A 26231-nucleotide genomic window follows, 5' to 3' on the forward strand; every position below is an offset into this window, starting at 1 on the left:
CGGAGATAATGGAAAGGTCTGCTTTGGGAGACGGAGAGGGAAGACTCCCTGCTAGACAGGGCTTTCAAATCTATTTCTGCACCAAAGAAACAATCCCCTCAACGTCCCTCCAGTGTGTTGTCGAAACTGACCTGTGTGAAATTTGAGAATGGATATAAATCAAAGGGAGAAAAAGTAATAAAAAGCTCCCGGCAGACTCGATGACATGTTGATAATGTTCTCGTCCTGGAGTCAGGGTGACACCAGCCCAAAGATGATATATAGAACTAAGCCCACATACCGACGATTTACTGGCCTAACGACAGTTTTCATTGATCAGAGGCCAACAATTACTGGATTCCTTCCCACTGCCTATTTCAGTATCAGGCTCTGGCGTACAATCAAAACACTAGCCCTGCTTCTCCACAGTTCATGTGCCAACTTTGCAGTGGATGCTCAAGCCAAGCAAGAATGATATGCAAATCTGGCAGGTGTTTGGGGCATACCAGTGCTGCTCAGAAGCCCAACCATAAAAAAGGAAACAGCAGAAAGGCTAGGGGAGTCCCGCTCCGCCGCAGAAAGGCTGCAGGCTCTGTACAGCACACAGTAAACAGGTCCCAGAAACAGGAGACATGGCTTTCAGGCAGCAACAGAAAAGCTCAATTATTTTTGCTCAGTATAAACAAAGCACATTCTTTATATCCCCTCCAGATCATCTGAAGGCCCCTCCTGCCATTGAAGCTTATTTCAAAAAGAACAAGAACTTACAAACAAATAGAGCAACTGGTCCTGGTACCAATCACACAATGTTCCTTTGGTTTTTTACATTTTGCTTTGTGTTTTAATGTAGGGAACCAGTAGAAAGAGATTTATTTCCCAAGCGTATGGAAAATGGATGTGTCAAACTGAATTAATATCTGCAATGGCACATTCAAATGGCCATAATTAAGCTGCTGGAACAAGATGAATCAATGTGGGAAAGGTGCTGGCAGAGAAATATTTTTCCAGTTTATTACTGTCTCTCACAGACAGGCAAGTGCATGTAATTTGTCTTGGTCTATCAGGATTTACCTATCTGTTCCACAGTCAGCAAAGGGAATGCTGCAAATTTCCAAAAGCTTCTATCCACCTTCTTTGGGACCCAAGGAAAAGACGGCGAAGGAAGTTTGTTTCCAAGGAAACAAACAACTGTTAAACAAAGTAATTAATAGATTCCGTATCACAAACTCATGAGAAAGATACATTTAGAAATTGCCCTGGAGCACAGCCTATACAAAGCCTGATTTATATATATTTATATATATATATATATATACACACATATATGTATAAAACCCTCTTTCACAAAAGGGGAAAGGATGTAACTACAAAGGAAAAACAAGGAGGCTGAGTACCTGACAAGATGTCGCTGGCATGCGCTCTGCAAAGAAAGGGCATTTTCCTCTATTCAAGTATCCTGACAGTAACATTTAATAAAAGGATCAAGAAGGTTCAAATGCAAGTAGATTTTTATATGGAGATTATTAACTTCCATACAAACATGGCACACAAAGGCAGATCCCTGAAAGCCCAAGAGATCAATGGCCTTTATATGCTCCCCCATGTAGTACTGGCTGAACAGCTCTTCCTTGCTGTCTCTATTTCAAACTTCACTTAATATGGTATTTCAGCTTCCATGTCTATTTACTCTTGAAATGTGACAGGCCAGTAACAACTATTCTCATCACAGCCGTGCCTGCATGCCCTGGTGATGAGCTGGAGCTCTCTCATACCAAGCACTGCACTACCACTTTGATGATGAGCCTGTGAGCGCTGACCACACTCCTGGCTGTCCTGCAAAGGCCTCCTTGTCTTCCCAGCCGGGAAGCATTCTCCCGGGAATCACAGCACCACCCTGCCTAACTGCAACAGATTATCTCAGATGGAGCAGCTCTACATGAGGCTCTCTAGAAACAAGCCACATCCAGGGCAGAGCAAGTACTAAAACACATTTATTTTTTGACTAAATGCAGACGGGTTTATGGGAAGAACTTCTTTACTTTTTCCATACTAAGGGCATAAATAGAGAATGGCTGCAGAGCCTGGGGAGTTTTTTTCTTCTTAAGAAGGGGTGAGTTATTTGATGGGTCCCCAAGGGAAACAATACTTCTTTCAGCCTCTCTCCACTCCGTTGCAGTATTCATCCAGATCCTAAGCCTCTCCTGGCAACTGCTGAAGTCACCCATCTTCAGCAACAACATTGATAAAACAATATTAACTCCAGATCTCCTATTTTATTTTTAAATCCGTAGAGAGGCATCAGATCAACAACAACATTTCTGCGTGGAGGGAGAAGGCGACATTGGTAAACACTTTTTGTCAGAAACTGACACTGACACTTATTAATCTGAGCTCAGAATTTAAAGCAAAGAAATTTTGGCTCTCAGCCTCACCTGAAAGGTTGAATCTGCCCGCATCACACATCTATTGGAAGATGTGGAAATATAGGACAGCTCAGTGAGAGGAGTGCCACCTTTGTGTGATCTGTGTTTGAGTGATTTGCAGCATATTTTGACCCTCTGTACAGATACCACAAAGTTTTTCAGCACGTTTTCCCCACTCTTTCACACCACTGGTGTTTCCCTCTTTGCTAGTATTTAGAGAGTCTGGTGTTCATCAGCATGCCCTCCTGGTCAGGCATCTGTTTCAGCTTCAACCGGTCTGTGAAAAAAAAAAACACCACAACCCACTCATATGTTCAAAGAGGCCAAATTATTACCTGAAGAGGGTCCCCAGATCAGAACATCTGCAAGCAGTAAGAAGGTGTGTTTCTAAGCATCAGACTTTTGGAGGAGAGATGAAATAATTTACAAATATCAAGTACTTCAAATGCTAAGTCTACCAATCAAGGTTAAAAAGTTCCTTTTCAGAGCTAACTCTTTCCCAAAGAACCTTCTTTATCCTTAAAAGGAGTACATGACAATTGTATGCTGTTCGCTAGTTCGCTATACACTGGATGTAATTATAGCCTCAAATGACACTATATCAACATATTTCTAATGTTTCTTTTCACCAAGATTAACAGGGGAAAACCACACAATCCTATTATTCAAAAATCCACTGATAATAGTTGAATAATACACTTAGCAAACTAAATGAAGACCTACTACAGAACTGGTCCAAAACCACGTACAAGTATTTTAGATAACTTATTTAGGAAACAGCCATACAATGTGCTGGGTAGAGGGGAACAGTCCTGTTCCCCAAATCGTCTTGCTGTTTTGCCTCACTTTCATGATTTTACACTGCCTTCTTTTTGCTGTTACAGGTCATGGTGCACCTCCATCTTCAGCCTCCATCCCCCATGCCCTCCTCCCCTAGCACCAGCCTTTTCAGATCATTTCAAACCATTCATCTCTCCCTGTCACTCCAGTCATGCTCCTGCCTATGATTTTTGGAAAAAGCATGAACTGAAAATTAATTTTAGGCAATGAAAGCACCACTGTACAGAGATACCATGGTAAATAGCCAGCCGTCTCTTTCTCAGTTGCTAGAGGTGCCAGACTGCCAGGGGTGCTCTGTCTCTGGCAGTTTTTCAGGGCCTTCTGTCTCTTTTTTGCTGTGTTTGATTGATCTCAGATGAATGTGAAGTATGACAGTGTTATATTGCATTGTATGTCAGAATCTGGTCAACACTGCATTTATTTTACACTTTTAGTGACATATGAAGGATTTCCAAATTTCTCTTAAGCAGAAGACCTTTTGATGCTGTTCCAAACTGTACCGGACACTTACTGTTCACACTTCTAACACTTAAAAGCACCCTGGCAGCAACAAGAAGCTCCAGTGTTGCTTGCTGACCAAGGCAGTTTTTAAGACAGCAGATTTTTAAGACTTTACATTCACCAGTACTCTGTTCAAATATGGAAGGTTAGGCTAAGTTTTCAGTCAGGCTTATATTAAACAAATGGATCAAAAATTCCAAAATGCTACAACCCTACCCCACCTTCCATGAAAGCTTCTTTTCATCTGATGCAAGGAAAACCTTTCAGGCTTTATTTTGGGGGATGGATTACATAGTAAACATAACTGTGTGGAGTAAAAACACTCAAAAAGCTAGTCTGCAGCCTTTGTAATTTGTTCTTGCATCTTTAATTTGGCTAGGTTCTCCCCTTTCCGCTCTTACCCAGTGTTTCTATTTCTCATTTCAGATCTTAGCCTTTACACCGGATTAGCTTCTCCTTTTTTGTATAGTTGGTGGCTTCTGTTTATATACAGAAGTCAACATATATCAAAAGCTTCCAGCCTGCCAAATCTTACAGACTTAAGACATATGCCTAAACTGAGGAACACAAGAAATAAAACTGCAGAATTAAACTTTAGGTTAAGTAATTCACTCTTTTAGTGGATGCCAGTAATTTGGCTAGAAGGGACAAACAAGACCAAAACTTGTTTCTATGTGGAATGGAAGTAAACACAAAACTGAAACGAAGGACAGCTGAAACATGGAGTTAAGGTGTACTGTGCAATTAGGATCCCTTCAGTTTCTTGTTATTTCACTGAGTGAAGGCTATGTGCAGGGCTGATCTCTGCAAGTGGCTGCAAAGAAAAAAAATAAAAAAAATAAAAAAAAAAGGCAATTTTCAAGTATCTCTGCTCTGCCCAAATAACAACTGAATAAAAGGCATTTAGAATCCTCCCTCTTGTTCACATTTTGACATCTGACAGAACAAGTTTCTCCATACCACTATACTGAAAACTAAAAATAAAAGTAATTTTCCTCTTACTAAAAGCCTATGACACCATACAGTACAACTGGGAGATCTTCCGGATCTGCTGCACCCTACCTGCCCAAATAGAATTTCTTCTCTTTATTTCTCTCTCCGGCAAGCACTGGGGCTACCTCTATATTTAGCCAGCTCATGCAGGACTGGTTCCTGCTGTCTTCAAAAGGCGTATCAGGTGCTGATGCCTATTTTTAAACAGGACATCTAAACTTCCCAAGTGCGGTGACCCATGAGTTTGGACATTCTGCTTTTAATCAAGTGAGATAATTAACTACAGGTCTCTAAAGAAAAAAAAAAAAGGCATCAAAGAGGAAGACCAGGCTACAATAAAGCAACTCAAGATCTGAGTGATAGGAGCTCCTACTCCTTCAAGCACAAATATTCAAGGAGGGATTTTTTGTTGTTGTTATTATTATTATTTTTCAATCTATGCCACTAATACATAGGCAAGTCTTCTTCCTTCCTGCAAGAAGGTGACACCATCTTTTGTTCAAGAAAGTCTCTAGCACTGGTATGGCTGACTCATGAGAGAAAGGTTATTCAACATACAAAATCATGTCCCTAAATATCGTGCCACAGAGCAGATAAAGAAAACATTGAAATCCATGACTGAAAATAAGTACAAACTGCTTTACAGATATTAACAGAACTTGTAAAATAAGTTTGACAACTAGCTGTGGTAGGTGATAGGATGGTATGGTCTGCACTGGGTGTCTGTGTAAAAATGTAAAAGTTTTAAAGATATATTCCAGACCAATAAAGCATGGCATACGGAAGTTGAAGAGCTTGAGAAGACCCAATGAAAGGACACAGGACTACTTATACTCATCTCCTTTGTTGTCCTGTGCCAACAAACCTTGCAAAGCTGAGTGACAGGGTTATTATTTGTTCCTTATGTGATTTACACATATTGTGAAAAAAAGACTCTCAATACTGTGAGCCATTATGGAAAAAAAATAGTAGTTTAAAGTTGTTCATGTAATTCCCCACCCCACCCACTTCTTCCTACTGGCAACATCTTACCACTAACATAATGGAGCCATTACTTTGACCTGTGCTGCTGGGGAAGAAGCAAGGATTTTCTCAGTCTGTTCAATGTAAAAAGCTATAAGGAGATACGGGCTAAGTCACAAGCGCTGCACAACACTGAGAAGTGCTGTGAATGCTTACCCAGTTCTGTGACACACAGGCAAACGAAGCCATACAGAACAAGATGATCAATGGACAGAAATCCTCCATCTGTAAAGGAGATGTACCCACTATTGATAGTGGGTGTCACATTCTGGTTCTGCAAAGATAAGACCCTGGGCCTCTGTTTTCTCTCTCCCTGACACATGCACACAGAAACGCACTCTCCGTTAAACACACACACTTAACAGAGTGCAATGGAGGCCAAGCTCCACAGTCAAAGGTTCCTAAATCTACCCCTTTTCAGATACGTGTGATTAATGCTTGGTGTTGCTGCTGACATTCCAATTTTCTCTCCGGCTTAATGGCCTTCCTTAAAGCAGCAATGAGTAAAGGAGAGTCAGCAGCTTTCCATTCTTTTTCTGTCATCTGCTCCTCTTTTATACATATTCCCTCTGAGATCTTTACCTCAGTGTTTCTTCTAGTAAGTTTCTACTTTCTCAGCCACTGACTGTTTTTGCTTGTTTTCCCTGAGAGGGTGGCAGTTCTGGACACAGCAGTGACTTCCAGCACATTCAGTGGACATGAGTCTGTCCACAGAAACCTGATAGATCTCCTCTGGTTAAAATAGCACGACTAACTGTAAAATTTCAAAGCAGCTAGACACTGAGCAGCTAATCCAGCCTTACTTACCCCCTGCTATACATTCAAAAATAACAACGTTCTCAATGCTATAAGGAAATTCTCACCCCCAGTCTATATATAACGGTACCACCCAGAGATAGGCCTCACAGTGACACAAGCAGCAATACAGTCATTCCTGTCCACATGGCTTACCAGAAACTCACAGGTGCTAGAAGTGACCTCACTTCAGTTCCTGTTTCTTTCCAGTGATGAAGGTAGCCTACATGACCAGCTCAGATGTCAACATCTACCTTGTAGCCATCTAAAGTTAGCTGAGGTGAACTGAGCTCAAGGCCTGACGAGCACAGAACCCTCACAGTGCCTCAGCAGCTGTGGCGAGGGCACCAGGAAGACAACGGATAACTGTCAATGAAATGCAGACTCTACATGCACAGAATAACGTATAAAAGCCTATGCTCATTTTATATAAATGACAAAAAACATTACTAAATTAATAACGTTCTTCCTATTTGTAGAAGCTGGAAGCCTTAGAAAAAGACACCTATGGCAATTTAGCTGAGTAGGCACAGCAGGTTTTGACCCCACCTTTACCACGCTGAGCTTTTGAAACTTTATCAACATAGTTCACAAAATTCTTGGTAGCTCAAGTCATTAATACAGAAAATGATCCTGGAATCATTACGTCACATGCAGCAGATTTGTCTTTATTATTCACTGTTATAAATATTCATGCCTCCAGTACCTTGATTTGGTCCTCTGCTGTTTTCCCCGCCTATGCTCATTCCTGACCTCATAACAGTAATTTTGCAGGCTTACCAATCACAATATTACTTTCATTATTGCTTAATGTTTATTTGCTTAAAAACAAAACAAAACAAATACTTATCATCCCCATGCAGCCTGTCCAAAGAGGTGTAATTCTCCCAGAGAGCTCTTAGTGATATCACTGTATGCTTAGCTTTAACAGTCTAGTCCTAAGGTACAAGTCCTTAACTCATTTTGGTCACCCTCATTTCAGAGCAGTCAAGTCAGCTATATAAACAATATGTTTCCTCTCCTCACCTTCAAGGTACATTACCGCACTGGAAAGCAGAGTATAGTTAGCAGCATCTGCTGTGGTTAAATTAAAGGCTGGAATCAAATTCTCTCTCAGCATTTTACAAACATTGAGCAATTTTTTGGAACTAGCAAGATGCCTCAACAATTGTTATATAATTTAGGAAGAAAAATATGTAATTAAAACAAAAAAGGCAAACCAACTCTCTCCCTTCTTTGGCTAGATGCACGCTCAGACGCGACATGTTTTCTGGCACATACAGTACAATAAGAGAGTTCAGAGCCTAATTCATCACCAACTATAGAAACTAAAAACAACCAACCAAGAGTGATTTGTACATAACATCCTTCGCTCTGATTTGGATGGTCTTTTATAACTGTCACACAGAAAACGTGGTCAAAGCTAGAACTTTAAAATTAGGGTGAACTCGCACACATCTGGTAGCCTGTAGAACTCTTAGTTCTACAAGCCAATTTCTTCTGACCAACAGCTCTTCTCAACACTCACGATACTTACTCTTCATGGATCTGATTTAAAGAGAACAGTTGCCTCCAGCAAATTTAGTTATAGGAAAAGGCTGTAACAGACAAATCTATGCCTCCATTCAGTAAAACATCTTCCTAAATGAAAATTCATTAAAAACAAAAAATAATAATAAATATTAATTCATTTTTAATTCATTGATCTATCAGCTTGTGAGTTCTTCTGTATTTTTGTTCGATGTTTGCTTTCATTGTGCCAATCACGCAAGCAATCAGATGTCCTTACCAAAAAATAATAAGCACAGCAATATATATGATAAAGGCAAATTCTGGAAAACACAAAGATTTTTTTTTTAACACGTTTATAAGAAGTTGGGCACATTTGTAGACAAATATCAAGTTTAAGGAAAACTGAAGTTGCAAAGGAGCTGTTCCAAGTAGGTATAATCCTGAGACCTCAGCTCAGGTGTCAGGTAGGATATGGACTCCTGGTAGACATTACACGTCGGATAAGTCTACGGCCTTTTCTACTTGTAGTTATGATTCTCCCATGTGATATCAAATGGTATGTGTGCAGATTTGGACAGACAACCCTAGTTAAACCTTAGGAAAGTGAGAACGGGTTTTTAAGCAAGGGCCAGATTGTATTTGTTTAGCAGGTTTTTAAAAGCATGTATGTAAAAGGATACCCTGAAAAGGAAGCAGCCCAGCTTCAACTCCCATTAACCCTTGACAGGTATGACTTAAAGCTGAAATCTCACACCTTCCCTGGTTTAGCTCTAAGTACTCAGATATGTACAGAGATAATTCTCAGATTCCCAGAGTTTACAGTTCCCAGCCCCATCTAATGAAAAAACTTCCTCACAGTGTTTATTTTTTGAGCACACTAGCAAGCCTTCCCCTCTATTAAGCTTCTGAATGCCCATTTCAGCAGGCTATCAGTTCATGTCACACTGTAATGAGCGTGAAATCTAACTATAAACCACACTCGGCCAAATTCGTATTAACAGAGACATGGGAAGTAAGACAGGCATAAGGGAAACCTAGTTCACAGCTGTGAAGATCATAACTAAGTGCTACATACATACAAGAACAAGATTACATTTCCTATCAAATTCCATAAGGATTAAATCATCAAAATCATTCTGGTAAGGAGGACGGTTAATTTCATTAAATAAATCTGATATGTACAAAAGGGACTCTACTTCTAAAATGAATAGAATATGAGAGAGATTTGGGAGTATCTTTTATGACTGAGACAACAGAAATTTATGATCATAGAAACACAGCTGAATACACAACTAAGCAAACTTTGAAAATACCAGTTGTATTTTGGAAGTTTATAAAAATTGAAATAATGTTCAGACTCTAAACACAATGGTTCAACAGAAGACCCCAAATAGTGTGAAAGTCCCTCCCCATTCAACCTCCTGAATAACAACCCTAAGCAGCATACATTTACAGGAGTATGATAAAACGTTCTGTATATTTACTTTGTCATTCCTCTTGAATGCACTCATGCATAATGCCACACAGTTTTAGCATTATTCAAATAAAAGTTAAACATTTATTCTTCCCCACATCTCTATACTGGATATTTTATGCCAACAAGGAACAAAGAGGAAAGGAGACTCAGCTCTAGCAGTGGTGGTGCTGGAGCAGAGATCTCTCCTGGTAAAACTTCACTCTAGGACACAAGAAATTCTGCTGTTTCTCAGAGAGCAGAAATGTGGAAATAGATGGACATGGAGGGGAAAGAGCAGACGTGGAAGAGGAAGGAGAAAATGAATTTCACAGAGAGGCTGACTTGGAAAAAATGAGGAGAGAGAGGAAAAGGAAATACAAATTCAAAGATCTTACACAGATAAACTAAGTATTAGCCCATGACTTTAGGAGAGAAGTTCTCTTCTTAATACTAGGCTCCCAATTAAACTTTAACAAGGTATTTTCATTTTTGTGGCACATTTTTCAATGACATGCAGATAAATGTGTTGTAAGAAAGAGCTCTGCACTGACCGTAGTCAGTAATGAGCAGTCTCACAGTAACTGAGCCAATAGAGACCTGCTGCCATACTATATATACTGTGTTTTACCATAGTGAGGGAAAGGAAGGAGAGGATGGGAAGGGATGGGAAACTTGGGGAAACAGGTTCAGCTCTACTTGAAACTTTTTCGATGGAAAGGGATGGATTACCTTAGAAATGTCAGGATGGCATACGAACGTATGCCATTCCCTCATTCTGACCACAGTTATAGACATTCAAAGAATATTTTCTTTGCTAAACAGTATTCTAATTATCCACGCCACTAACAGTTTCAGGCAATCATGACAAATATTATTTATATGCAATTATTATTATTTGTAATAATCTCACCACCAAATTAATTTGAGCTTCTACTCCAACATGGACATCACGCTACTTAGGAACAATTAGTGGAGGAAGTTATGAATATAACAACCAGATTTTACATTAAAAATATAGATCTGCTGATGAATTCATTTTTTCCACCAATCCTAAAGTTTTTGACAGGAAATAGAACTGAATGATTTGTTGTTTCCAATGTTTCTAAGTGCTATGGTCTCATCCCAAGGCAACATCCAATAAATACACTAATACACTATGCAAAGATCTCCTTTGTAGAAGGACCAGCAGTGTCCTTGCGTTTGGTCTCATATTTACAAAGTTCAATTGGTTGTCAAAACTTGCTCCCCCAAAAAAAAAAAACAAACAAAAAACCACAACTATTTAATAGCAAAGACATAAGTAAAGAAGAGACTTATTACAGGACAAACTAAACCAATAAACAATTATCCTCTTTCTGATGCTTAACTTGGGTGAAAAGAAAAATTAATATACGGTAAAATTGCAAAAATTGTTTTTCAGTGCTGTCAATTTAGAAGAAATAAAGAACATGAAAAATCATCCCATCAGCCTGGCAGGAAAACACATTTGAGTCAAGCTACCTTCTTACAGTCTCAGAAGCAGCGACTCTTCTCCTACACATCAGAAAAGGGTTAAAAATTTGAGCAGCAACAGGAGCCTCGCAGAACCTCAGACTGCTAAATCACTGCAGTAGTTTGCCAAGCCAGATGAGGGAACAGTGTGGTTTCTCCTTGGTAAAAAGAAAACCAGAATTTGAGTAAAACATGCCACAGTCTCGACAAGTGCTGCCAGAGAAACAACATTAAGAAAGAGCTGGAATCTGGAACGCTGTTGGTGCTCAACTATGTTGTTACTCCAGGAAGAAGCAGGAAGACTGTGCCTGATGTGGATAACAAGTTAAGAGGACAGGTCTGGGAGTCAGGGCTATGAGCAAATACTGGCCTTGAACATGACTGAAAGGCTTTCTGTGAGCTGAGTGCTGCAAGTCCCTGCTGCTTGGATAAACCAAGACTGTGGCTACAGCTTGCTGAGGGAGTACTTTCTGAAGTTCATTTGGAGTTTTGGATTAGCCCAATCCAGGAACTCCAAGCCAAACTCAACATTCAAGCAAAACTCACTTTCATCATACACACAAATGCAGCTAAACACCATCATAAAGCTATACCCAGGAAAGGTAATGGTCTGTCAGCATCTCTACAGGACAGCATCTCCGTGCAGAGGTGCTGGGTGCTGTTTGCTGCGAAGTGTTCGTGTGTGGCAAACCAGACACGCATTCCTGGCTTCCCTCGCCACTTCCCAACTGGTAGCCAGCCTCCAGCTCATCCAGGCAGTGACCCACCACGGAGTGACTGGCAACTGCGGTCCTGGCACAGCGGTGCACACTTTGCACCGCCACCCCAGCAGCTTCCCTCTCCATAAGCAAAAAGATAACACAAAAGAAAAGTGAGGCGAGAGGGAAAAAAGGGTTGGTGAAAGGCAGTTAGGGTGAAAAAAGAATCAGGAATAAGGTATTCTACACAACCACAAGGAAGGTAAACAACTAAATTTTATTCAATTATTTTTCCTGTAGTAACAAAATGGGCCTAATCCATACCATGGGCGAAAGTCCTGTAAAATTTAATTAAAACCCCAAAGCTGATAAGCAACATGACATTATGGCACCAGAAATACAACAGTTCAAGATTTGCAAGGTTTCAATGTAAGACAAGTCACAGGTGGTTCATATGTGATCCTATATACAGTGGAAGTAACTACCTACATGTCACTCAGCCCCTAAATGAATTCTGGAGGAGGAGATGAAATCATGCTCTTGGTGTCCTCTAGCTTTCACTAAACAAAACAATATTTCCACTTCCATCCTTTGGTATTTCATATACCCTTAAATTTGATGGTTAAGAGTTCTGTACTAAGTACGAAGCCAGATCGTATAAAAGGTTCATGGTTTTCTCAAGGGAAATGTTGTGCTGTGATCTCACAGCTTTCCCTGATAAATTTCATTGCATTGTTTCTTTTGCTGCAGTTTTAGACCCATGTGGATGCCATAGCCAATACCAGATGTGCCTCCATGCACTTGCAAGAGAGCTCTGAACAAAGAAAATCCAGGAGAGCTGGAGTTCTGTTTAATGAGAACAGCCCTGGGACAACGCTTTAATAGTTTAACTAACATTACATTCAAAACTTAATTAGCAGACGCTCTGAACTCACAAGCCGTGGCCCATGAGCTCTAATACACTAATTAGCTAAGACACCCTTTAAAGCCAAGTATAGCTAAACCTTCTTGAAGCTGTCACGTGAATTGTCGGATCTGAGGCAACATTTGTGCCGCATATGGGAAATTCAGCCTTAATTCACTATAATGTGGTTGGATATACAATTATGGCAAGTCCCAATTATTTTGGGTAACAAACTATAAAATGTTCATAGCATATATTTCTATATATAAAGCAAGATCAAAGTAGATTTTAAACACAGACTTCCATACAATAATGTGAGCCAAAAGCCTCAGAGAGGTGGACAAGAAATAATTTTCAAAACATCAGAAAATTTACATATCTAAAGGTCTTAAGGAAGTCTTTCTTTACTTTTTTTTTTTTTAAGTCACAAGTGTTTTTTTTTTTTTTTTAACATCTTCCAGGGCCAAACAAAATATCCAGACATTTTTTGTGTTTATTTGCAAAGATTTGTTTCAATTTTAATCTCCTCTACTTGCTTATTTGCTTAAATGAAATACCTGAACAAAAAGTTGCTTAAACCTGAGAAATATTCATTTCAAAAATGTAAAAAACAAATATTCCAACAACTTTAGTACAGCAGGAAAAAAAAGTAAAATGTGACAGTTTTTGAAATCAAACTTTATCAGTGTTTCTATTTTGACAAATCATATTGTCTGGGAAGTAAAATTCTCCGTGGGATTCCAGATCAGCTTTGTGTTGCCCCACTTTCTTTACTGCTAGTATTTCAGCATGATTACTAGTTCTAGCAGGAAATTTAGTTAAATCTGGACTTCAGGAAATGAATCTCTACTCCTGCTACTGCAGTACCTCATGAATGTTCCATATGGATTTTTACAGGATATTTTTGCCTTCCAGCAAGCCCTGGGAACAGTTCAAAATACCTTTTTGTTATTTCAACACATACATACATGCATGTACTTTCAGCTGTTGTAGAGGTGTCGTTTGTATTGGAATTCCCACAGCACACCAGCATGGTAGCAGAGAAGTTTTCAACATGTCTGTTTCTAACACGGTGTTTCATGAACTGAAACCAGTTTAGGGCACTGTACGTACATCAGGGAACGGAAAAGAGATAAATTTAAATCAGGGACATCGGGACAAATTGTATTAAATACGGAGTATGTCCTATGGTCTTAAAGAACACAAAAGGAAATGTTAACCTTCCATGACAGTGAAATCCACGGTGCCTAATTTATCTGCCTTTGAGGAACAAACACAACCACTGCCAGGATTTGGACCCACAGAGCCAGGGCACTTCAGTGACTGAAATCTGATGCTTCCATACACTAGCCATTAGTTTTCCTTCTCCAAAGCCTTGCTTTTACTGCTAAAAAGGTGTGCGTCTATATTTATAAGTTATTATGAAATTAGACGTAGATTCATACCCATCAAAGGTTAGGCTATGAAACACCTTTTCAACATGAAAAAGAGCGCGATCTCCTCTTCCCCTTGACCCCCAAAACAAACAAGTACTCAAAAAACCTGGAGATTTACTGGGTTATTTTATTTTAACAGATCTTGGTCAGTTTTTAAACATGCTTATATGGCATAGCTGTTTGTAACCACAGGGGACAACCCAGATGATCATTACACTCCTTTGCCTCATTTTTTCCAAAGCACATGAGACATCCTAGATAAAAATACAAGGCTTTTATTTTTAAACACGTGGCAAGACAGATAGTTACCCCCTGGCTGTTACTGACCTTCCATAGTCAACCCTCTGGTAAAGCCTGAGCACCCTGTCTTCGCTGTGCTCTTACCTTAAGAAAGCCACGCAACTTAGCACTCAGAATTTTAAACACAAACATTAGCAGGAATGAAGTCCCCTGTATCCTACCTGCTCACACACAGGTAACACACAGACTGGCAGCAGAGTACAGTGTGCTGTAGCAGCTGCCCCCTGCATGCAGGCTGAAAATCGGAGCGCTGGTACTGTACCTGGTCAGGGAGCACTGAGTGCAACCCACCACGCACAGCACCAGCCCCTGCGATACGGCTGCTGGGCGTTCTTTCTGCTTCCACCTACCACAGTAAAGAGTACCGGTCAAACAGCAAATATTAGACAGTGCAATAATCCTGTGACATTAAGAGCAGTGTTTTACACATGGAAATGCATAAAAATCACACTGACACAAATCCGTAGCTTATAGCTGTTAGGATAGCTACCACCATCAAGAAGTGACCTTCTTTCCAGTCTTATATAGCGCACATGAGATCCATACAGCATCAAGGGAAATCTGAACCAGGAGCGCAGAAAAACTTACTCCCAACAGGTTGAAAGTAATAACAATAAAGGAAAAAAAAAAAACAGGAGTACATCAAAGTACAGTATTTAGTTCTGCTTGTATGTGTAAAGCACTAAGTCTTCCCTTGAGGATGCAGAGTTGTGATGTTTGCTCCAGCACTGTGCTGCTCCTGTTAAACCCACAGAAAGAGTTCAAGCCTCCTGATAACTTTGCGACTGCTGATCCAGTAAGCTGCTTAAAGGACTCTTGATCTCTCAAAGCAAATTTTTTGCTTCCAGTTTCAAGTTACATCCCCTATTTCAAATAACTGAAAAAAGGAAGAATTGAGGGAAAAGAAATATCAAAAATGAAGAAAAATTAAAATGAGACATGCAGGCTTTCCACAGAAATCAACCAGCAAGAATTCAACAGCACACTATTCAGATTTCTATCCATCGTGTTCAAGGTAATATGTGGGCAGCAAAATGAGGCTAATCTTCCCCCTTTCTCCTGTAAGTAAGTGTAGAAAGGAGCCTAGCAGGATCTGCAACACAGAAATGGGTTTCAGTTGCATCCACAGGACTGACTGCTGCTCTGCAGTCCTAATGAAATGTTTCATATCACACAGGCAGGAAGAGATCAAAGAAAACCCATGAGATTCATCACCCCTGCTCCCTCCCAAAACTGCTTTAGCCCAAAAAAAGATTGTATTCTCTCTAAACTTGGTTCAGATTTTCCATCCATGCTATAGCAGGACTGGTCCCAGCCAAGGGGACACTGCCACAGAGGAGCTGATGAGCCATCAGCAGCCAAAGCTGGGGCAGCATCCAGCACCCCTATGGCTACAAATTGATCCTAGCTTGGTTTATGTGAAGTATTTTCTAAAACAGAACAAAGTAGTTTACCAGAAAGGTATTTACAGTTTTTTTTCTTCTTTCCATATTCCATTTCCAATGGATTTCACACAGATGGAAAAATCTGGTTTTGTGCTCTGAACCTCCAGTTCATTTGTAGAACTGATTGGTCTGCAGACTGTGTCATGAACAACAGTCTCCAGGCTAAATGCAAAGTTAATTTATTAGTGTATTTTATTTCTCATAAACATCTAGTAAAAAAAATAGAGAAATATTAGAGGGTCATTAAGACACTAGAAATGAGAATCTAAACAAGTAGGGGTTTCCCCACTGAGGGCTATTCTAACACCTCAGGAACTATTTCATGCACTTACATCATGGTTAGTGTCAGTCCAGAGCAAGCACAGTGATTGAAGGGCAAACAGCAGTTGTCATAAAAGCAAGACCTTACTCCAAAAATGCTTTAAAAATTAGATACTGTGAAATCTTGAGAATTCACTGGAATGCTACTCTTTAAAAAAGAAGTAGGAAATGTGAAGGTTTATTGGGCAGTTTCTGAATCCTCCTGATCGCCGCCTCTACCTGAATAATAACAAAACTCACTGCCATAGTGTTGATTCCAGTCTTCTGTGTGTGAGCTCTCACTGCAGCCACCCTGGATAGTGGAAGGGATCTCTGGAAACTGCCCTGACAATCCTGTTGGGTCCTAGCTGTGGTCTGCAGCCTGCTGGGGCTTTATGAACTGCTTCTGGAGGGTCTGTGCCTGCATGTCAGAGCCTTCAATTCACTATATCTGATTTCAACTCCAAGCAGAAAAAAATTCTAAACAACTCAGAATGGGTAGAAAGCCACGGACATGGGGCAAAAGATGCCAGTGCACTTTCTTGCAGAAACTGGAACAGAAATTACAACTTGTCTCATTAAGAAGCTACCAAGTACCTATCAATTAATAGGGATCCCTGCTGAAATGGTAATCCTCGGGTAAAAGGCATATTTATCAGTGTCTAGAGACACTGCAACCATTAGTATCAAGTCCCTGTGGATGAGCTTGCTGCTATGGAGAGGTTCACTCCAATCACTTTCAACTGCACTGAAAAGTTAGATGGGCAATTCACTTCCCTCTCCTCCCTGATTCCATTCCCACTTATTCTCAATCACTGTAAAGCTGCCAAGGGAAATTACAAAACTGCAATACTAAACCAGGATGGTGAATAGCACATTACAAGCAGTGAAAGCACGGCTGCTTCTAGCTGAGCGCCTTACTGTGCGGACCTCCCACTGTGACCAGGAGGTTGCAGGCATCTGTAGGGTTGGCCTGGCTCTCCCATACCCCTCCCAGAAGCAAGTCACTCCTTCCTCTTGCACCTCCACGTGCATTTGAAGAGCTTGCAAAACCCACCAAAAAAACTGTATTTGTGATAGTTGAGTAGAAGTTGGCTATACTGCATGTCATCCTGTGAAGCATGGCAGCTTGAATTACAGAGTAACATTGCCTCTCAAATTCAAGTACAGCTTTCTGTCCCAGATGAAAGATGAATGAACTGCCATGTAACAACAGTGCCCTCAAAGCCCCTCTAGCAATTTTATTTACATAATTTACATTTCATTTTAGTAATTTTTAGTGAGAAAGAGTTGAAACAATACGGTTATTACTGTCAGCTATCTCACTCCTGCAGATTATGTGACTAACAGCACTGCTCCTGAAGAATCAGATTTGCTTTTCCATTAATGTAGTTAGACTTTGCACAAGTTGAACAAGTTATATGAACAGGGATGAGACAAAAACTTCAGGCACACTGAAACAAGTATCTAATTTTCACACATTCACTGCCAAAGACAGGTGCTGTGTTGGTGTAAACATGAAAAGAATTTGGCTCATTTTCAGTTTATTTAGGCCACAGGAGATTAGAAGAGAGCATTGTTTGAGCAATCCTGTTATGCTGAAATGATGAGCATCAGGAAGACAGACTATAAATTAAATAGACAGATGATTGAAGTCAATGAGAACTGCACAGATGCATCCAAGGACTGTAATTTGCCCATAAAATAGAAAACCAGCATCAGCTGTAACCACAGCACAAACGGGTACAATTTGTCAGGTCCGAACACAAGAATGCAAATGGAAGTGACAGAGCCAGAACACTCCAACCTCAGAGGATCTGTGATAGACATCAGAACATTTTCAGAAGTTACAGAGAAAAATCATTGAAGATAAATAACTTGAGTATAAGCCTTTTAACATAATTAACTCTTCCAGTACAGGAGAGGTAAAATTGAATACAGAAGCTGGGATTTAAAAAAAAAATTATCGCAAGTAGTATGTTTCTGCTTAAGGAATCAATCCACTTTCTAATTAATGATAACCACTGTCTGCCACCTCTTTCTTCTCCCACAAGAACATGCCCACACCAGGAACAATTTCATACTTCTCCAGGCACTAAGCCAATCATATTTGTGATGTGCACAAATCCAGCAGATTATCATGCCAGCTAGATTAACTAGCGATGCCTCCTTGATTGCACCAGCCTAACACCACATGCTTTTATGCAAAATATGACTTACAAAGCATGCAGTGTGTGGAATGAATCAATAATTGAGCAAGTCTGCTCTCTCATGAGGCAAAGAGTAAGCAGAATCCTTTGGCAGTCAGAACAATACACAGCTAAACTTCATGTAGTCAGGGTAGAATTATTTACACTGTAATGCAGGCAGAGCTTCATCTTTTCTCCTTCAAATTAGGGCTTTAAAGCAAGGCTTGCTCCTGAATTACAGTTCTGAAACAGGGATTGGTAGAAACAAGCTTATAGTTGTCTTGCTTGATGAGCTCCTGTTGGAGATAAGGACATTTCTGGAAAAAAAAAAACAGGCAGAACTAGTCTCTTCTAGGAAATGAAGACACAGGGAGTGGCCCCTTCTAGATCTCATATTACCAAGAGCCTTTCCAACACTAAAGTAGGAAGATAAATACTATTTCACTTTAGTAAGGTCTAGCAGTTCTCCTTATTTTAGGCATCATAGTATCTGTGGACACAGAATGACTGTCCACCAGTAACTGTTCATCTGTTGAACAGAAAGTCCTTGCTACTACATGCCTCTCTGCTCTAATGCAGGCAGTATTTTGGCTTCAGCTCTTTTTTTAAGACGACATTCTTACAGGTATCAGGACTCTCTTTTTTTATGCAAGGGATTCAGACCTGGAAAGAAAGAATTTGCTGGGATTTACATTCCCTTCCTGTTTTTCTGAAGCTTTCAGTATTTCATCTGTATCCTTCCTGTCTGATTATTTGAATATCACTGTTTTGTTCTACCATTTCCCGCACTTGTAAGAGTTTCTATTACTCCTTCTATTTAGAACTGATTATCTTTCTTATTTAAATGCAACATTTCAACTAACAAGTCGTCTAAAAAGACAATCAAGACTCTCTTCCTACGTTTTCTTGTCGCTTGGTAGCCTGTAATACTCAAGGGCTTCTCTTCCAAAATCTCTTTGAATTACAGCTCATCAGTCACTTCTGGAAGGCTTACAGTTGGATTAAACTTCTTGTATTGCCTCCTGTTACAGTCTTAAAAGGACCCTTTTCTGACTTATGTTACTTGTTTTCCACGTCTCATTCTCATTTATCATTTGCATTTCAGTAGCACTTGGAGGTCCCAGTGAAACTGGAGACAACAGTCTGCACACTGGAATACAGGGACTCTGCCCCAGGAGTTAAAAATTAAAAGAAACAGGCAAAAGGAAAAACAAAAAAGATAATTGTCTTCTGTGGGAAAGATGAACACACAAAATACGGAAACAAAATTCATCCAAGCTTACAAGGTAGTCTCCTGAAGACCTAGAAAATCAGGCCAGGTCTCCTAAATCTGAAAGGTTACCTAGATCCTCTTTCTGATGTGCTATTTTCTAGGGCCTTTGTGCCTATCTGGTCTATTTAATTACGTAAGAACAACATATAAATGGCTGTCATTGCTTTTGCAGTCTCCAAAACCTGTTTTTCCAAATGCCAGCGATGGAGTTGCAGTATATCACAAGTACTCCGTTTAGAAAAATGAGTGGACAAAGATAATTGGAGTGTATGATCTCCATTTCCATGCAGTAGCACCCCAAGGTACCAAACAGGCTGAAATGACAGTCCAAGAAATTTGATAGTTAATATTAAACCAAGAAAATACATGTTCTAAAGCACATAACATCATGTCTAAGCAAGGACAAGATATTATTTTCCACAAAAATACATTTACTGCTGCATGTCTTATATAAAAAAAATCTCCAAGAACCCCAGCCTGGAGCATATAGTGGTTTATGCAACAAATACTTGTGAAATGCCTACTTAAAAAGTTAAACCCCCTGGAGGGCTTGTGAATCTTTTAGTTGTAATGTACCCCTGGAGGATTTTATTTTGTATCCGCCTAGCCTAAAGTTAAAGAGTACTTTTTGAACATGTTTGCTTTACTTGAAGCTAAAATCTGGGTTACTTGGGGGAGGGCAATGGAGAGTCCAATAAATCTTACAATATACTTCTTGGCAAGAAAACTACTTACTGGTGTCACGAAGAAACAACTTAACTGCTCTCTAAAGAAATATTGGTTTCAGAAGTTACCATTGTATTCAAGACACATGGAAGCTACATTAAATCAAGTTGTGAGAAGTACAGGGGTTATATATGTGTGGTGTTTTTTTTTTTTAAAGTTAAATACTGAAACAGGTCCTGACATTAAAAAAAAAGTTTGAGGCTTCCATAAATTCTGAAGGGAGGAAGTTTAAAACTTGGGTGTTCCACCCCTTAAGTCACATTCCACAAGGAAACAGCTTGTGGAATTTTATGTATATATTTTTACCATTCAAATTTCAGTGTTTTATTTAAACTTCTGTTTTCACAGTTGAAAATTTTCTGTGTGTGTGCATAGCTCAATGAATTCCCACAGTCTCTAGTTTTTCTAAAAGAGGGAGCACACTTGCTCTGAGAAGATCAGTTAGCGTATGTTTTCTTATTCGTATTTGGGCAAGAGTCCTAACTGTTGGCTCACAACGCTCCCAGTTACTTCCCCCCACATTAACTAGGGCCACCAGCAGAACAAATCTGCCTTACCAGTTGCCTGTGCATCTTGGTCTCCCACCACAAGCTGCCCAGAGGAAAAAACTTGGAAGCCCAGCAAGGTTGTGTGTTTTCAGAGTATATTGCCAAATTATAGTTAACAAGACCAGTTCGCCTTTTTTTTTTTTTTCCAGAATTTGATTCTGATCATACAGAAATTACTTCTGTTGTTATAATTCATCCACTTCTAGACCAGGACTGGAACTAATTGCTCTCAATAGGTGCAGAACAATACCATGTATCAGGAACTTTTCCTCAGTGTAACTGAATTCAAAAAATAATATTTTTAACATATACATTTCACACAGCAAAGGTTCCTTAAATGGGATGAATGTTTCTCAGTTTAGCCTGTTGTTTTGCTGCACTTCCTCTCCCACCATACCTATAGCATTGTGTTCAGCAAAAAGAAGAAAAAAACACCCACCAATGCCTGCCTCTAAGTTGATCACTTTGCTCCATGTGAAGAATACTGAAGATTTTCCTCAAGTGTTGCAAAACTATCTCAATTCTGATGCATCAGAGCCGTAAACTCCCTTACCGGCTATAGTAGATTGAAATTTACAAAGTGGCATATTTTTAAAACTTCATAATCCAAAGTAAAATTTATCGGGAACAATATAATTGTCTCAACTGCAGATTAGAATGAATATTTAATGTTACAGTGTTACCATCACAAAAGGCGTACTTCTTTTGATAAAGACATTGATCTATCTCTAAGCGTCCTGGGAGGATGAGGCGGAAATATTGAAGAGAAGCTGGCTTGGATCTAGGTTTCAAAAATGACAAAAAAAATTTACTAGCCCTCAGTTCTTAACTGTCTTACATTAGTCTTCAAAGTTAAAAGGGGGATTAAAAACATAACCAAGTAAAGCAAGAAAATACCAGACATACTGAATTTCAAACACAGTCCAATTTTATCTCCTAATTATTTAAAATGCAAGCTGCCAAGTGCACCAACCATTATGACAACAAAAGTCTGATCCAACTTCGCAACAGCAACAAAAAAATGTTTATCAGAGAGGTCTAAACCACAGACTCTTTTTGTAAACTTGGAAGCTATTCCAGAGCTAGTGCCATACATCTAAAAGGAAAAGATAAACCCTGACTCGCATTTTTATGTAACAACTATAAATGGATCAGCAGTCTTCACACACACAAAAAAAAAACACAACTTGAAAGCCTTCACAGTCAAAGCCACAAGACTTCAATAATGGCTACTTCTTATCAGGGACAATTCAGGGACTTGCACCTTAAGTGCAAGTACAACTCTTGGCAGAAACCTCCTGAGCCTTGTGTGTCGAGAGAGGGGAGAGGAACCAAGCTGGATCAGGGGCTCAGAGCACACACTTGCTTCGTACAAAGGAAATCGTTTGCCTGCTTCACAAAGAGTCTTGCAGGACAAGGGTTTCAACTCCTTCTGAGTCATCTCTAGTTTCCAAGCATTTCACATGGAAATTGAAGCCAAATGGCATCAAAGAACTGAGGACTGAAATGTCTTGGCTTAAACGGTGCATGTGAGAATGAGACACAGACAAACACGTTTAAAAAGACAGGGAAATTTCATGTTCTTACCCTCCACTCACATTTTTCCAAATGCTTCTGGAGAACCAGCTGGCTCAGCAGATCAGAGAGGGAAACAGAGCCTTTCAATGCAATGGGCTGCTGTTTCAAATCCAGCCCAGTCTTACAGTGACTGAAAGTTATTATCCAATAGGTGGCCAATATTAAATGAAATAGTGATTTCACTTCCAGTTTCTGTTAAGTAGGTGTCTGCAACACAACTGGCAGTTTCATCAGACAGGCCAAGCTCTGGCTCTACAAGCCATGACCGAGGCATGCTGGCAGGCCAGGACGGTGCCTTGCACCTGTTCTGTGGTGAAGAACTTCACTTACCAGTGCTATTAAACACAAACCAGGAATTAGTGTGTGTTTTTAAAATAAAGATGAAGAGCAGAATTCTACATACATGACTTTTTCCTGATTAATTCCAGCAATGGAATATAGATCTGGCATGTTTACACTATATAAGTTATTATTACATCAAATTAAACTTGATACAAAACTCAGACTTTGTTCCAAGCTATAAGCAAGGAACTGTAGGACTCTGCCATCCGATATAGCTCTGCTATCATGGCTTATATAGCAAACAACTAACAGCTAGGAAATTTTACTGGATGAACCCAAGCAAAGTGCTTTGGGCTAGTTTCTAACCATTACAAGATCTGAGAGTATGGCTACCTGGCAGGCATTCCATGGTAACAGCTCATGTCAACACTCCCTTGGGGTAAATAAAGGCATAAGCTGCTTCGCATTACCTTGAATTTACCACGGGGTATAAGGGAATGCATACAGTACTCCACAGAGCAGCCGCTTGTTGATGTGGTCACAGCCTTCGCTTACCCAGAAAACACCTACCCAAGACCTGTAACCAAACTCCTATACCAGCCTTCAAGGTACTTGATGCTCAGCCATCTCCACTCTCAGCAGGCACAGATTTGCTACCCAGATGAGGGGGGTCAAGGTGGGTTTTTAACTCTGCCAGCACTTTGCCATTACATGTTTTGCCTGATATTCCCACACCCTCAGTGCAGACAACCTATTTTAAGGTTCCTCTGGCATCTGACTGTCCTATATGTTTAAAGGGAAAGGCAGCCCCCACCCAAATAAAACAGTCCCCAAGAGAAACCAAATAATTAGCAACACATTTTGGTACAACACATGGCTTCCCCTTCTAGTGCATATAAAGGAAACTTCTTAGAAAAGCAGGGAACCAGACACTTTTTTCAGCAATATTTAATCTAATTTATGTGAGATTAAAGGCTAAGACTAGACTGAATTAATTTATGCACTGAAAGAAGTACGCTATGCAAACTTGTGAAGAGGGTTTTGGGTATATCTTATCCAGTGTTTTTTCTCAAAAGTACTCAAAGCTGAGAAAGGGCAGGATGTCCTCAGGTCGCTCTACAAAAACATGTCTGCTGAGCCACAGGAGTGAGAATCAGACTCCACTATTCCCCAAGTGGTGTTTCCACCTGCATGTTATCAATGCCCCAGTGACAGACCTTATATTGTCACAACTCTCTTTTGAGAGAGGCTGCAATTCCTCTTTCCCTTGTACAAGCAATCCTATGGAGGTCAGCAATACACTACAAGAAAGCTGTCAGATAATTTAACAAACTAATAAGCCTATGTATCTCATTCTTATTTATTTTTGTCTGTATATACATATACACATGCATATATATGTGGGTATATGTACATTCATCCATTCAGGAAAGAGGAGGTAAATTTAAAACAAGTATTTCAGTAACAAGTGAGTGTTACAAAATAATATTTTTCCTCCTAAACACGTGGATAAAGAACCTTTTGCTAGTCTCTGAATTTGGCTTTCACAGCTACATCATCAAGCAATGTCCTACCCAATAAAAATATTGCTGCAGAGTTTAATAACTACATCTATAGCACCTTGTCAGATTCAAAAGTCTTGGAAATTAAAATATGGCAAGCACAGAATTTATGACAACTCTGAAGTAATGTCTGTACATACATTCCCTCTTAATGTCATGATTAATTTACTGCTAGGCCTATACTGTAACAAATTTAAAAATAAGTTACTGGTTCTGCCCAAAAACAATGCCCACCCACAAAAGACTAGCTTCTGGCCCCTGTGTCTGCTGAACATTTTTCTGCCTACTGAATGATAGTAACCAGAATAAAAGTCAACAATGCTCAGATGTGTTAACAGCCACGAGCTCTTTGCAACACCCCCATAAGCCATAACCAAATGTGATATTGCAAAATGTCTTGTCATCACCCTCTTCCTGCCCTTCCCAACACATATATTGCTCATGAAGTGATCTTTTCTCTCCAATAGCACCTCTGCTCTGGTATTTTATTTCTGCTCTGTTATAGGGAATATTGGGGGAAAATGTCTGCTGTTACACAAACAATTCTATTTATGAATTGAAAATTACTTCTAGGCTTGGCATTTCCAATATATTTATTATTTCAAGGATCATTAATCTTTATAAAGGGCAGAGCTCCGAGTTACTGCTGTCAGCATAATCTGCCAAAGCCATGCCTAAAGTAACAGCACTTCTATGTTGACTGGTATCACACACAAGATGGTCGCTAAAGGGGAGAAAAAAAAATCTCAAATCTTATTTTTAGTGATCTAGATGCACTTGACTATTCTGTTTTCATTAGAAGAATGACAGTTCAATGGACACAATCTTGAAGACCCTTTTCTATCACATACTTGAGAAGTTACATATAAATGGTGCAGTTTTGACAGTTCTTAGAGAAAATGAAATCTGTACCAATTTCCAAGAAGAATTATTCCATGCTCAAACAGACCTTCATTGCCATGTCTTTACATCCAAGCTTTTTTATTTATCATGTTCTTCCTGTTGCTATTTCTAATCCTACTCCTTTACTCCAAATAACATTTTTAAAGCCTCAAATGATATAGACTACATTTGATCATTGCTTCATTACTATCTGCTGGCATGCTTACATATGGAAATGGACTGGAATGGGTATTCCAGAATAGCTGCTGCACAAACACTCTGCATCACAATATATGCCGGTGTCAGTAAGTACGAACTGCTGATAAATAAAAGCACTTTCAGTCTTTGGTTCTATAACAAGAGCTCTTCTTTTCATTTTCTATATGTACACAAGAAGGAAATAATTTGCTCTTTCAGCCTTCTTAATACAATTGTCCTTTGCTCCTCAATTGATTTTGTCAAGTTTGCGCAGTATTTTTTCAATATCTTTCTCTGGGAACAAAATAATATTCTGGTGGCAGAGAACTGTACGTTACATACTGCTTGTACGATGAGATCTCTATGTTCATGCAAAACATTACCGCACTTGGTTTGGCCTCAGCATTAAGCTGAAACACACATGTTCACCACACACAGTTTTACCCACAGATTTAACAGGTCTAACAAAGGAACACTTGCAAAGTCAACAAGGAATGAGAAACAGGGAAGATGAACAATACCGTAGCTTTCTACAAGTTTCTGGAGAAGTGATTTCCCCTGCAATGCTGCAAAAGGAGCAGCAAGTGACAATTCAGCTGGGGTCATAGCTTAAACTTATTGAAATTTCCTACCGATTTTTCAATAATGCCCTAACAAGTGGTTCAGAAAATCAGCAAAAGGAAAGAGTGTTTCTCTAAAGGTCACATTCAAATTCTTCTAAATAAGCGATTATTTTAAATTCTGACCTCTTTTGTATCAACTGGAACTTTGCCTGAGAAAATGGTTTCAGGACTCTGCCCACTGGCTTGTTTGTACAGTGGTACAGGAAATATGTAAATAGATTAAATTTATGACAAAGTGCCAAGCATGTGAACATGCCTGTACACCCATTTTGGT

General features: G+C 39.6%; 1 protein-coding gene and 1 long non-coding RNA gene across 5 annotated transcripts in view; both read right to left on the reverse strand.

The window, feature by feature from the left end:
• NKD1 (NKD inhibitor of WNT signaling pathway 1) overlaps positions 1–26231 on the reverse strand; it is a 289759-nt gene that overhangs the window by 63462 nt on the left and 200066 nt on the right. The gene's annotated exons all lie outside the window — the stretch shown is intronic.
• LOC308176764 lies at positions 13015–20906 on the reverse strand. The gene is made up of 3 exons (XR_013938589.1): positions 20842–20906; positions 19741–19872; positions 13015–18602 (listed from the first exon to the last, which is right to left on the reverse strand). It is a non-coding gene; the product is annotated as an uncharacterized lncRNA (long non-coding RNA).

This window comes from Anser brachyrhynchus, assembly GCF_964034855.1.
Source record: "Anser brachyrhynchus genome assembly, chromosome: 12".
In the NCBI taxonomy this organism is placed as follows: Eukaryota; Metazoa; Chordata; class Aves; order Anseriformes; family Anatidae; genus Anser; species Anser brachyrhynchus.